A 14,416-nucleotide genomic window follows, 5' to 3' on the forward strand; every position below is an offset into this window, starting at 1 on the left:
GCAGCAAAATGTGGTGTCCTCTTTCCATATCTAGTCTGTTAGTCTATGTCTTTTTATTGGGTAATTGAATCCATTGATTTTAAGAGATATTAAGGAATAGTGATTGTTGTTTCCTGTTATTTTTGTTGTGAGAGATAGAATTATGTTTGTGTGTCTCTCTTCTTTTGTGCTTGTTGCAAGAAGATTACTTTCCTGCTTTTTGTATGGGGTAGTTTTCCTCCTTGTGTTGGAGTTTTCTACCTATTATTCTTTTAGGCTAGATTTATGCAAACATATTCTGTAAAAATATGGAACGCTTTACAAATTTGTGTGTCTTCCTTGAGCAGCAGATATGCTAATCTTCTCTGTATTGTTCCTATTTTAGTACATGTGCTGCTCAAGTGAGCGCTATTTATGTTCTTCTTCCTCTATCCTCATCAGGAGATCTGATTTTAAATACAAATCTTGCTTTTCAGGTGTCTTGGGATATCTAGTATTTGCTGTGGTGAGAGAATTGTGTTCTGATGATGTCACATAGCTTGATTTCTGTTGCTTAGGTTCTTGTACTTGCCTCTTGCCATCTGGTTATCTTTGGTGTCAGTTACTCTTGCTGTCTCTGACTGGAGTTTGACCCTCTTATGTGCCTGTGAGCCTGTAGTCTTAGGAGTGAGAGCATTCCTTAGAGACTAGCTTTCACAGGCTGGATTTGGGCACAGAGGGCTTTGGGACAGCTGAAGAACAGAAGTATCTTCTCCCAGGCTTATCTGCAGTTCCCGTGCCCTGTGTTCTGGCAGGTCCCTCTCTCAACAGTTATTGGAGGAAAAGTTGTGGTCCCACATGGGGCCTTATGAGTAAGAGTATCTGTGAGACCAGCTCTCTCTGGGCAGGATTTGTGTATAGAGAGCTGTGGGACAGCCTTAGTTTTTGGTGCAGGTGGAGACTGGAAGCCTTTTTTGCTTTTAAATAGACCAAAATTCCAAAATTCTGACTACAGTTGAGCAAAATAAGTTGGGGATTTTGAAAAACCCTTGGAGGAGAACAAATAACATGACTTATGCAGATGTAGGTTTGAGATTTTTGTATGCAAATATAAGTGGTACATAGTATAAAATAAAGTATCTTAAAAACCAAAACTGAATAATAGCTCATATCTAACAAAGTATGTATGGAAGATATAATTATTAGAAATGATCTTGTGGGAACAATGTAATCTTAATTATAGATCCCAAACTCACTTCCATTTGTTAAAGTGTTCCATCACAACACAAGAAAAACTACAGAATGTACTAACCTGTGCCCATAGGGCCTCATAGAGACTGAACTGTCAACCGGGGAACATACATTGGACATACTTAGGCCGTCTGCCTAGATTTATTTAACGTTTGTGCAGCTGGACCTTAATTGAGGAGTCTTAAATCCAAAAGCAGGACATGTCTCTAGACCAATTGCTTGTCTTTGGATTCCTTTTCCTTAATTGGTCTACCTAGACTAGCTTTTATACTGGAAGATGTTTGTACACTCACTGCAATGTGATATCCCAAAGATCGTTGATATCTTTGGAGGCCTCCCCTTTTATAAGTAGAAAGGGAGTAAATTGGGAGAGCAAGTGAGGAGTGGAGGAGTAAGTGGAAGCTGCAATGAGATGTACGGTAAATTAAATAATATTTAGAAAGACAAAAATATGAATACTGAAAGTTCATCTTGATATGAAAACGTTTCTTATGAAACTCAACACTCCACCCCCCCCCACGGGATGATGCCACAGGTGAGGCAGGTACAAGATAGAATAAGACCTGTCATTGGACGAGAAGGAAGGATGGGCGGTAGAAAAGTTTGCAGGAGGGGGAGGAGACTGGGACGGAGAGGACGATTGAGGAGAAGGCAGAGAAGCAGCCGTGAGAGAACATGGAAGCTGACGTTAAGATTCCACGCTGTACCTGTACAGGTTGTTATGAATGCTCTTAAGGGATGAATGTGTACAGGGCTTTATATGTTTAGGTGGGCAATTATATCTTGGATCAAAGGTTATTGTATTGTGTGTTCTTTCATGTGGAGAATTGTATTTGGGAGAGTGTGAGGGATGCCATGGAGTTGGGGTGTGTGCCTCTGGCAAGATATTTAGGAGATATCTTGGGGCACTGTGGTGCGGGACCTAGTGGGGGATAAAAGATAGACCTATTTTTATAATTTTACAACAACAACAATAACAACAACAACAACAACAATACGCACACACACACACACACACACACACGCACACTGGTGTGGTGGTGTATGTCTTTAATCCATCACTTTGGAGACAGAGATAGGTAAATTGTTGTAATTTAGAAAATTTGGTCTATACAACAGTTCCAGATCAGCCTGGTGTTCATAGTGAGACACTGCTTCTATAAATGAATGAACAAATGAATGAATGAATTAACAAACAATCAAATAATTATCAATTCAGGTGACTTCATATGATCAAAGTAAGACAGAGTTAAAATGTTTAAACTGAAAGATCCATATGTGCACATACATGCCATTGAGTTTTGTCTGAGAATAGAAATCCTTGTAAATCCTGGTAGTCAAGGTCATGAAGCATTGCTAGAAATGATTTCTTCTGGTATGTCTTATTTTTAATATGGGACTTACAGAGAATACAACAGTTAATTGCTCTGTCTTGTAAGATATTTATACATGATATTCCTAACATTTTTACAGCCACCATTCACATGGTTCCTGAGACTTCAGTGGAGGTCAGTACTTACTAATCTAGGTGGATAAGAGAATTAAGACATCCTAAAGCAATTTCCCACAATTCTGGTTCAGTAGGTCTTGGGTACATTTAAGAATTATGTTTTGGTATAATTTTTGCCTCTGGATCTCTGCATATGCTCTCAAAGGAAGCTCCCAGCTGCCAAAGGAAGCCTCCCTAGTGACAATTGGGCTAGACCCTGTTCTTAGCATACAGCAAAATATAATTAGGAATCATTTCATTTACATCATTGAATAATTTTTTGGTCAGTCTTGTTTGTTTCCACTCTTCATCTCTGAGTCATCCAGCTTCTGGTTTTTGGCTATCCAGGTAGGTTTGGTCATGAACTCTCTCATTGGACCAGCCATTGGCATGTCATTCCCATAGGCTGTGAGCCAATAGTGTACCAATTAGCACAACTTGCAGGCAGGAGAGTTTGTGGTTCAGTTGATGTCTCAGTTTCACCAATGAAAGACTTGCTTAGTTACTAAAGATGGCTGATTCAGGCTATGTATGCTTCTCTACTAGAATTCCTCATTTTGAATACCCTTATCGGTACCAGGAAGTTTTCTCTGCGCTGAGGTTTCCACATTTCGTTCCAAATGCTCCCTATTCCTGTCAACTGTCCTTGTTCAATCACCCTCCATTTCTTCCTCCCACCCCTTATAGTTCCTGTCCCTTTTTGTCCCCTGGCCACAGGAAAATTAAATTCTATTCCTCCTCCTCAGGGTTATTCATGTGCACCCCATGCGGCTGTCCTTGTCATTTACCCTCTCTGTGCCTGCCAATTGTAGACTGATTATCTTTCACTTAACAGCTAATAACCACGTATAAATGAGTACATACCATGTTTGTCTTTCTTAATTTGGATTTCCTTGCTCATAAAGACAAACATGGTATGTATTCATGAAATTAGTGTTTGAGAATAGAAAAACATTTTTAACATAACTGCAACAGAAACAGCTAAATGGTTTAATATTTATCTAAAAATAAAATGGTGTTCAGGCATTGATAATAAATTCTTTCACTGAACAGCTTCTTTCTTCCTTTTTCACACACTCTATGAATTTCTCTCTGTTTCTGTCACACATGTATATGTTTTATTGTGAAATTCTAGAGAATAACACAAAAAAGGAGATGCAATATATTGTTATGAAAGACTATAGTGGAAAAATTAAATGGGGAAGGGATGGAAGAAATGGGTAAAGGATGGATTATGTAGAATGGCTTGCAACACTAATGGGTATTTGAGAGCCCAGAGGAAAAGATGCTTCCTATAATATATTTGGACTAAAAATTGAGTAATAAAATACTGGAGGAGACAATGACAACCATATATTTTTCATGAATAAATGCAAACTCTAGTGACAGGAATATATTACATTTAATTAATTGATTAGAAAAAGGGGCCCAAGGATACCAACAAACAACTCAAATTATTTCTAAGTTTTTAGTTGCTCTGCACAAATGGATGGAAAGGTTTTATTGCTGAAGACAACACTTATATATCTCTCTGAACACGGTGGAAATGGCCTGTTGTCTAACTAGAGCCTTTGTATATACTGACTAGTTTTTATGGTATTTGAAGATACTCTTCCTATTAGCAGATAAGACTAGTAATCACTAACTCAGTTATAAACCATGCAATCTACAATACTGGCCTGCCTGAATAATAGACTAGTGAAATATTAGCACAAACATTGTTGCAGTTACTAACCACTACCTCATTGTATTTGAGACACATTCTATGAGAAAGAACTCATGCCTGACACTGGTCAGGTATCCAAGAACATGAGTGTAGGCAACCATGTGCCTAGGTGAAAATTACTCTTCTCCTAAAGGAATAGATCACTAAAATGACTCCTAACAATATTCTACTATACTCATAGGCCAGTTTGTCTCTCAACCATCATAAAAAAATTAATCCTGTAGGAGGTGGGACTAATACAGAGGACCAGGACCTGACAAAGTACAGAGAGTGAGAGACTTTGGAATACTCAGCCCTAAAAGGATGTCTTCATCAAAGCTCTCCCCTCAGGTCTCAGGAAGTTATGTGGAAAAGGAAGTAGAATAATTATAAGAGTTAGAGGGGATGGATGACACAAAGGAAGTGAACAGCATCTTCCAGACATTACAGGACTGGCACACATATGAACTCACTGATACAGGGGCAGCATTCACAGGGTCTGCAAATTTTTCAGAGTGTTCTAGCACTGAGTGGGGAAAGTAGACATGAGGTCTGATCCCTAAATTAGATGCCCTCTCTAGCATGTGCCTATTTGTAAGGAAAAAATAGTTCTTAATATAGTATTATTGGGCATATAGACCATCCTTAATGATAAGCTTCATGCCCTGAAGCAGAGTAGTCAATAAAAAGTAAACCCAATGGTGTTTTGGGAAACTTTGCCTCATATCGCTTTGTTTGTTTTTTTTAATTTATTGATATTTGCATGAATATTATAATTTCAAATTTTGTGTTTTTATGGTATCAGTGTATGAATATGTGCCTGTATCTGTATATTTTTTGTGCTTTGTTATTTTAAATTATGATTTGTTTTCCATATATCCTTATTTGTTTTCTAAAAGAAAAAGACAGACAGGGTCGGGTAGGTGGGAATTGTAGATCTAGATGGTAATGAAGGAGGGAAACCATGATTAGAATATATTTATGAAAAATATTTCAATTACAAAACACACTGCATGAAATTTTCAAAGAACTAATTAAGAAGAGCATAATTTCAGAGGTCATTTCTACAATTTGATGACCTTCTAGATTTAAGTATCTTTCTTAATGTAGACAACATAAGTCATGCTAATATGAATATTGTATATTTTGAGAAATCCCTTAAAAGTCTGATGTTAAACCTGTGATAGATTTGAAGATTCTGAGTTCCAAAAATCATTGTATCAGGAAGAAATTCAAACACATTCTGCTTGGAGCAAGGGAGTTTTTTATCCCCCACCTTTGATTCGACTGTGAGTTTCTAATCTTAGAATGCAAAACATTTGTTTTATGTTAATTCCTCATCACAGAGCCTAATCTAATAGAAAGTCAAGAATATCACCAAGGAACACCAGCACAAAACTATCATTTCCTTCACCAGCCATGCTGAACTGTCATTACCTTCACCAGCCATGCTGCCTTTTAAATCCTAAGCTTAATGACTTCTCACTTCAGCATTTTATACTTTCTATTTGGAACAGTGGAGAATCACTGCACACAAAGTATTGGTACCAATAGTTAGTCCCATTGATGTGCCCAGGGATTGTATGTAAGTCAAAGGTCTGTTAATGTGTCACTATGCAATTGGACTTGCTCCTCCCTAAACTAGCCTCGGTGAATCAAGCTTACATTACAAACCATCTCTCTTACATAGTTCACATTTCCTAGGATTTGAATGTACATTTTACAATTTATTTCACATTTTAGAGGGTTGCATTATTATTTCCTGCCTCCTCCTAACTTCCCTGGAAGGCGAGCTTTCAGGAAAATTGAGGAAAAAGGGAAGAATGCTTGCAGAATTCTTTCTGTTGGGTGTATTCCACTGCAACATGTCTTTGTTAGAAAGACTTTTTTTGTGAATTCCTGAATCAACCCAAATCCAATATCCTCCAGCACAATACAGTAAGACTCTAGATATTTGAGAATGTTCAATACTTAAACCAAGATTTGTGAGCACTCCTTGAGAGTTTTCAGTTGTTGATATGGTTTACCTTTGGCTAAAATGTAAATTATTAAGAATGGATCGTCCATTGAAAATGGATTTCTTAATATAAATTTCAGTATCAAAATTATTTAGTTTTAAATTTCAGTTGCACAGTTATAAGTGTAAAAAATAAATTAAAAATAGAATATTAATTGTTTCTATTTATTGACTCCTCATTTTTTCATTACCTAATTTTATGTATGTAGACATAGCATAATAGAAAGGACATAAATAGAATTCTAGGACATTCTTAAAATTACTCTCCCAAACATTTCAATTTCCAGAAAATACATCCTCATTAATTTTAAACAGTTTAATTTCTTTATTTGATTGAAGTTAAGGTGGAAATGTTAACATAATATATTTCCTTACATCTTATACTACAGAGAAGCCTAAGAGTAAATATAAAACTTGAAGAAGAGATATCTTTTCATGGCATGCCAGCATATTGCTTATCCATAGGTGTGTAGATTTTACTTGGGTCTTCAGTGTGAATCCATTGGTCAAAATGTCTGTCTTTATGCTAACACCATGCAGGTTTTATTACTATAACTCTGAATTAAACTACAAATGAGGGTTGACAATACTTTTAACAGTTCTTTTATTGTTGAGGATTGTTTTAACTACCCTGGAGGGGATTTTGTTTGTTTTGTTTTTCTATTTGAAGTTTAAAATTGTCATATCAAGGTTTGTAAAAATTTGCAGTGGAATTTGATGATGATTCTGTTGAATATGTAGATTGCTTTTGGTTGGATGTCCTTGTTTAGTATGATATTCCTACTTATGAGTATGGGAGACCTTTCCATCTCCTTATATCTTTATTAATTTATTTCTTCAAAGACTTGAAATTTGTTTTTATCAAACATATCTTTCACTTGTTTGGCTAGAGTGACCAATATATATTTCATATTATTTGAGGCTGTAATCCAAATATATAAATAAGTAAATAAACTAGATATCAAAAAACAAGCCAAATAATCCCATTATAATGTGAAGCACAGATATAAACAGAATTCTCAATGATATCTCAAATGCCTGAGAAAAACATAAAGAAATGTTCAACATCCGTACTCATAATAGAAATGTAAATCAAAACTCCGTGGGAGAGAGACCTCACCACCTGGTCAGGTGGGCACTCCTGAGGCTGCAGAGCAGAAGAGACCACCAACACTGCCCACCCCTGCCCACATCCCTGGCCCAAGAGGCAACTGTATAAGGCCTCTGGGTTCCCGTAGGGGAGGGCCCAGGAGCGGCAGGACCCCTGCGCCTGAGACACCGCCGGAACCTGAAGGAAACAGACCGGATAAACAGTTCTCTGCACCCAAATCCAGTGGGAGGGAGAGCAGAACCTTCAGAGAGGCAGACACGCCTGGGAAACCAGAAGAGACTGCACTCTGCACACGTCCAGACGCCAGAGGAAAACACCAAACACCATCTGGAACCCTGGTGCACGGAGGCTCCCGGAAAGAGCGGCGCAGATCTTCCCAGTTGCTGCCACCGCGGAGAGGACTTAGGCAGTACCCCACGAGCAAACTTGAGCCTTGGAACCACAGGTAGGACCAACTTTCCCCTGCAAGAAACCTGCCTGGTGAACTCAAGACACAGGCCCACAGGAACAGCTGAAGACCTGTAGAGAGGAAAAACTACACGCCTGAAAGCAGAACACTCTGTCCCCATAACTGGCTGAAAGAAAACAGGAAAACAGGTCTACAGCACTCCTGACACACAGGCTTATAGGACAGTCTAGCCACTGTCAGAAATAGCAGAACAAAGTAACACTAGAGATAATCTGATGGCGAGAGGCAAGCGCAGGAACCCAAGCAACAGAAACCAAGACTACATGGCATCATCGGAGCCCAATTCTCCCACCAACATAAACATGGAATATCCAAACACACCAGAAAAGCAAGATCTAGTTTCAAAATCGTATTTGATCACGATGCTGGAGGACTTCAAGAAAGACGTGGAGAACTCCCTTAGAGAACAAGTAGAAGCCTACAGAGAGGAATCGCAAAAATGCCTGAAAGAATTCCAGGAAAACATAAATAAACAAGTAGAAACCCATAGAGAGGAGACACAAAAATCCCTGAAAGAATTCCAGGAAAACACAGTCAAACAGTTGAAGGAATTAAAAATGGAAATAGAAGCAATCAAGAAAGAACACATGGAAACAACCATGGACATAGAAAATCAAAAGAAAAGACAAGGAGCTGTAGATACAAGCTTCACCAACAGAATACAAGAGATGGAAGAGAGAATCTTGGGAGCAGAAGATTCCATAGAAATCATTGACTCAACTGTCAAAGATAATGTAAAGCGGAAAAAGCTACTGGTCCAAAACATACAGGAAATCCAGGACTCAATGAGACGATCAAACCTAAGGATAATAGGTATAGAAGAGAGTGAAGACTCCCAGCTCAAAGGACCAGTAAATATCTTCAACAAAATCATAGAAGAAAACTTCCCTAACCTAAAAAAAGAGATACCCATAGGCATACAAGAAGCCTACAGAACTCCAAATAGATTGGACCAGAAAAGAAACACCTCCCGTCACATAATTGTCAAAACACCAAACGCACAAAATAAAGAAAGAATATTAAAAGCAGTAAGGGAAAAAGGTCAAGTAACATATAAAGGCAGACCTATCAGAATCACACCAGACTTTTCCCCAGAAACTATGAAGGCCAGAAGATCCTGGACTGATGTCATACAGACCCTAAGACAACACAAATGCCAGCCCAGGTTACTGTATCCTGCAAAACTCTCAATCAACATAGATGGAGAAACCAAGATATTCCATGACAAAACCAAATTTACAGAATATCTTTCTACAAATCCAGCACTACAAAGGATAATAAAGGGTAAAGCCCAACATAAGGAGGCAAGCTATACCCTAGAAGAAGCAAGAAACTAATCGTCTTGGCAACAAAACAAAGAGAAGAAAAGCACACAAACATAACCTACACCCAAATATGAATATAACAGGAAGCAATAATCACTATTCCTTAATATCTCTCAACATCAATGGCCTCAACTCCCCAATAAAAAGACATAGATTAACAAACTGGATACGCAATGAGGACCCTGCATTCTGCTGCCTACAGGAAACACACCTCAGAGACAAAGACAGTCACTACCTCAGAGTGAAAGGCTGGAAAACAACTTTCCAAGCAAATGGTCAGAAGAAGCAAGCTGGAGTAGCCATTCTAATATCAAATAAAATCAATTTTCAATTAAAAGTCATCAAAAAAGATAAGGAAGGACACTTCATATTCATCAAAGGAAAAATCCACCAAGATGAACTCTCAATCCTCATCTTCAGTTGGTTTATATACAAGTGTGCAATTTCTAGGCTTGAAAGTAAAATGATGCTATCTGGTGCTGGATAGAGGAGTCTTATTTTTTATTATGGCAGCTTGCTATTTTTGTAACATGGTGATTTGGTTGAACACAATAAAGTACAGTAGTAACTGAAAAAAAAAGAAATGTAAATCAAAGCAAGTTTGAGATTCTATCTCATACCTGTCAGAAAGGCTAAGAAAAATAACATGTTATTTGCTCATGCTGGCAAAAATGCAGAGGAAGATGAAAATTCTTTCATTAGTGGTAGGAGTGCAAACTCATACAGCCACAATGAAAATCAACCTATTGGTTCCTCAAAAAACTGGTAATTAATCTACTTCAAGATCCAGCTATACCAATTTTAGGCATATACCCAAAGAATGCTCCTTTCTAACATAGGGGCACCTGCTCAGCTGTGATCATTGCGGCTTTATTTATAATAACTAGATATTGTAAACAACTTAAACGTTTCTCAGCTGAAGAATTGATACAGAAAATGCGGTAAATTTTTACAAAGGATTATTACTAAACTATTTACAAAAACAACATCATGAAATGAGCAGGCAAGTGGGCCCCATTAGAAAAAAGTCATTCTGAGTGAAGTAACTCAGACACAGAAATAGGAACATCTATGTATTTGCTTATAAGCAGATATTAGTTGTTATGTAAATGGTAAGCTATAATTCATAGGTTCAGAGAGGTTAGGTAAAGAGGAATACTCTAGTGGAGATGCACAGATCTCCCTATGTAAGGGAAATAGACATGTCTTTGCTGGTGGACCAGGGCAAGTTGAGACAGGAGTAGTAAGGGATTAAGTAGTGGGGTGAAAGGAGCGAGGACAGAAAGGAGAGAGTTTGGGAGGGCAGCTGGAATTGCCCAGCATTTGGGGAAAATGTGAGAATGTAGGGTAGTGGAACATTCCAGTAATCTCTGATAGTAACCCAACTGAGGATTCCAGTACTGGAGGACATGGATTCGAATTGGACGTCTTTTGCAGCCAGATCAGGATTTCAGTGCAAAAACTGGATTGAACTGCATTGAGTTGTTAACTGAGGGTAGTCCAAGAAGATTGCCAAACATCCCAGGCTGATGGTGGGACAGGTAGTTGCTCTCCAGAAACTGGCAGCAGAGCTCCATTGATAAGGATAGCTTCCACACAACTCTTTGAAAATATAGAGGTCAAGTTGATGCCTGCCTAGTCTCTTAGATGTAAGGAGGTCCTCCATTGCCTAGCAAAAGAGAGAGTTAGACAACTATGCAGGCACAAAACCTCTTACGAAATTTCTGTCCTGTATGCAAAATACCCTCTGGCAATGGTGGTGCAGAGTTTATTAGAGTGGCCAACCAATATTTGACTGAACTTGGGGTCCACTCCGTGAGCAGTATCTCATGCTTGACTCTCCTTGGATGGCCAGAAAGCAGAGGCTGGATACTCCCAAGATGAAGAGTAAAAGCAAACATAATTCACCAAGATAATTACTGTCATGATTCCTAATGGTATTCTGCTACACTGATAGATCAGTGCCATATCAAGTCTTCAAAAAAATACTTACTCTGGTAGCAGATGGAAGCAGGTGCAGAGACACAAAGCCAGATATTATGGAGAGAGAGAGAGAGAGAGAGAGAGAGAGAGAGAGAGAGAGAGAGAGAGAGAGAGAGAGAGAGAGAGACACTAAATTGGAGGTCTCCATTGGTTCCTATCATCAGAGCCTGGGGAATCCCACAGAAGAAAGGAAGGAAATTTTGAAGGACCCAGAGGTGATAAAGGACACAAATAGAACAGAGCCTATTAGATCAGTTGAGTCAGGCTCCTATGGGGGTCACAGAAATTGAAGCAGCAAGTAAGTGGCCTACATGTGTCTGGAATGGGACTGGGCAGTCATGGAAATTAAAGAGCTACAAGAAATAGCTTCTGCCATGTTGTTTATTTTTTATATGGGATCCAAGGTAAATTCTAATTATCAACATTGTTCTAAACAGTTTATACATTCACCTCCTGTCATTATGAAAACAACTTTACAACAGATTTTCCCAGATTTTAAAGGAGGTCAGAACCACCCTGGGACATTGAGAAATTTTCATGGTTGGTTGCATTTTCCTGGAAGTCTGACTCAGGAGGTGTGTGTTAGATTTAAAAATGTGTTTCCATTTCCAATTCCTAATGATGACATTGCTAGTACCATGATGTCACACTAATGAATCCTTATGGAACTTATAGGCTGCTTTACAAGACCAACTTTAAACATGAAGGATATAACTGTACTCTGGTGTAGATTCAGGGGTGCTATCAGGTAGTATTGCAATGCTTGGCAGTCATGTCAATGTATGTCATGTTACAGACAGGACTTAGAGAGTTAAGCTTTAGATCACACATCCTCATTCCTTTGCCCTGTCCAGGTATTCGGTTGATAAACAATCCTGAGAACCTAATAACATCAAGAGAGGTATGGTATGATTCTTAGGGTTATAATTAGGGTCGATACTCTCAGTCTCTTTTTAAGAGCATCCAAATTTTATGATTAAGCTGACTACTCACCTAGTACAGTGTTTGTAAATAGAAGATGTAGGTATATAAGAACATTGATTTGTGATGCTTATTATAACATACCTTCAGTAAGGGTCATGGGTATGCCTATAAGAATGCATGATGAATGGGGTCCTGCCTGAAGAAGAGACACTAAGCAGACTATACAGTCATGTAAAAAAATTTTGCTGAGGAGTAGAATGGGACTCTGTAGACATAAAATATATTTAAGTGAAACACAGTCAGCTTACATGAGCAGGACTCTGCCTAGTTCAGGATCCTTGCTGTAGACTGTGGAGGATGAAAAGACTTCACCTGGTATGGAGTGGAGGATAATATATCTCTTCAGATATGATGGGTGATCAAATAGCAATAATGATTGTTATTACCTGAGTTACCAGGATTGATGTTGTACGTGGGGTGACTCAAAGACATGTACATTACTAGAAGAATTAGTGTTCAGAATGAAGCAACACAGGTGCCACTAAAAAACAGCGAAAAAGTGGTTATTTGAAAGACTTAATCTGAAAACTTAATTAAAACTTTGATATTGCATTACTCAGTCTTACATAAATAGCCGTCAATGTTTTCCTACTTTCAGACATTTCTTGGTTAAGTTCAGTTTTTCAATATTGTTATAGGCTTTAAGGTTGACATGTATAATACATACATCCTATATCTGAGGAAGAAAAATATGCAATAGTCAATGAACAAACAAAATATGGTGCTTCCATGTAATATCAATCTACACAAATTGTGTAAAGGAGATTTTGACAATAGTTATTAGATACTCATTTATCTGTAAAGAGTCATGCCTTTTAATACAACTACAATGGACTCTTTTTTTCAACAAGTCTATGGTAACAACACTCAACCCACAGACACAGACAAAGTTCTACACAGAGAACACAAAATTGCAGAGACTGAGTTTTGGGGGAAAGAGTAGAGGATTATTTTTATTCAGTCCAGAGTTTCCTAGCAAAAGTAGCAACCCATCAATAGAGTTACTTGTACATAACTGCACGTACTGTGGCAAGTACCTAAAGCCCTATGCACACTAAGTAAGAAGAAACATATAAACCAATGCAAGCTTCAAGTCATAGTTGCTGATGAGCGTCTGATGCAATCTCAAGTTTAGAAACCACCTGAGTGTGTCATGAGATCCAGAATGCCATGGCATTCATTTTGTATCTTAGGCCTTGGCTGTAGATAGCACTTTCTAGGCTGTACTAGGCTTTACTAGAAAGTAAGCTGAATAAGTCGTGATGAGCAAACTAATAGTCAGAACTCCTTCATGGGCTCTGCATCATCTTTTGCCTCCAGGTGTCTGCCCTTTTTGAGTTCCTGTCCTGACTTCCTTTGGTGATGAATGGTAGGTGGAAGCCTAAGTGGAACAAATCCTTTCTTCTTACGATTCTTCTTTCATGGTGTTTTATTACAAAAACTCAGTCAGGAGTGAAAAGTATCAAGCATCGTGTGATGCAAGGAGGATAGGCTGGTTCTCTGCCTTTCTCTGTTAAGATCCACAGGTTTGGCTCTACAACACCTATTTAGGTTTCATACACCCAGCCCTTCAGGACAGGAGTGATCAGATCTTATGTATTTCAGAGCCTGGAGACCTAATCCAGTCACCAGCATAGCAAATCAGTAAAAGGGTAAAACTGACTTCCTGGCCTGAAACTGTATTTATACCTCAAATGAAATGTAGCAGAGCCAGACCTGGGATCTCAGCCACATCTGAAGATCTGAGTTTAAGAAGTGGATAAAGTCCTTAGAAGTCTTCCTGGTAAGGTCCTTCCTCTTCTCAAGCAGAACAGGAATTGACATTAGATAAGAAAACTGTGAGAATCTGGTATAAACCCCAGAAATGAGACTATCTTTTCAATATGTATAGTTTTACCCTATGGAGGTGAAAGAAAGTAGAAAAACTAAGGAGGTTAAAAGATCCTGCATGGTTAACTCAAACTTTGTTCCCTTAAAGTAAAAAATCTGAGTTTTTTGCAACAAGCAATAGCTGTCCCTTGTGCTTCAGGTATCATTACTATCCCCTTGCACATTGCTGCAAGGTAAACTACAATTCTTCATTGACATGGGCAAAAGGATTAGCAGATGACATAGCTATCATTA

General features: G+C 38.3%; 1 non-coding gene across 1 annotated transcript; it reads right to left on the reverse strand.

Annotated features, from left to right (window-relative positions):
• Nucleotides 1-281: 281 nt before the first annotated feature.
• On the reverse strand, nucleotides 282-388 carry LOC120098046 (U6 spliceosomal RNA). The gene has a single exon (XR_005495976.1). It is a non-coding gene; the product is annotated as a U6 spliceosomal RNA (small nuclear RNA).
• Between the last annotated feature and the right edge of the window lie 14,028 nt (nucleotides 389-14,416).

This window comes from Rattus norvegicus, chromosome 17 (genome assembly GCF_036323735.1).
Source record: "Rattus norvegicus strain BN/NHsdMcwi chromosome 17, GRCr8, whole genome shotgun sequence".
NCBI classification, from domain to species: Eukaryota; Metazoa; Chordata; class Mammalia; order Rodentia; family Muridae; genus Rattus; species Rattus norvegicus.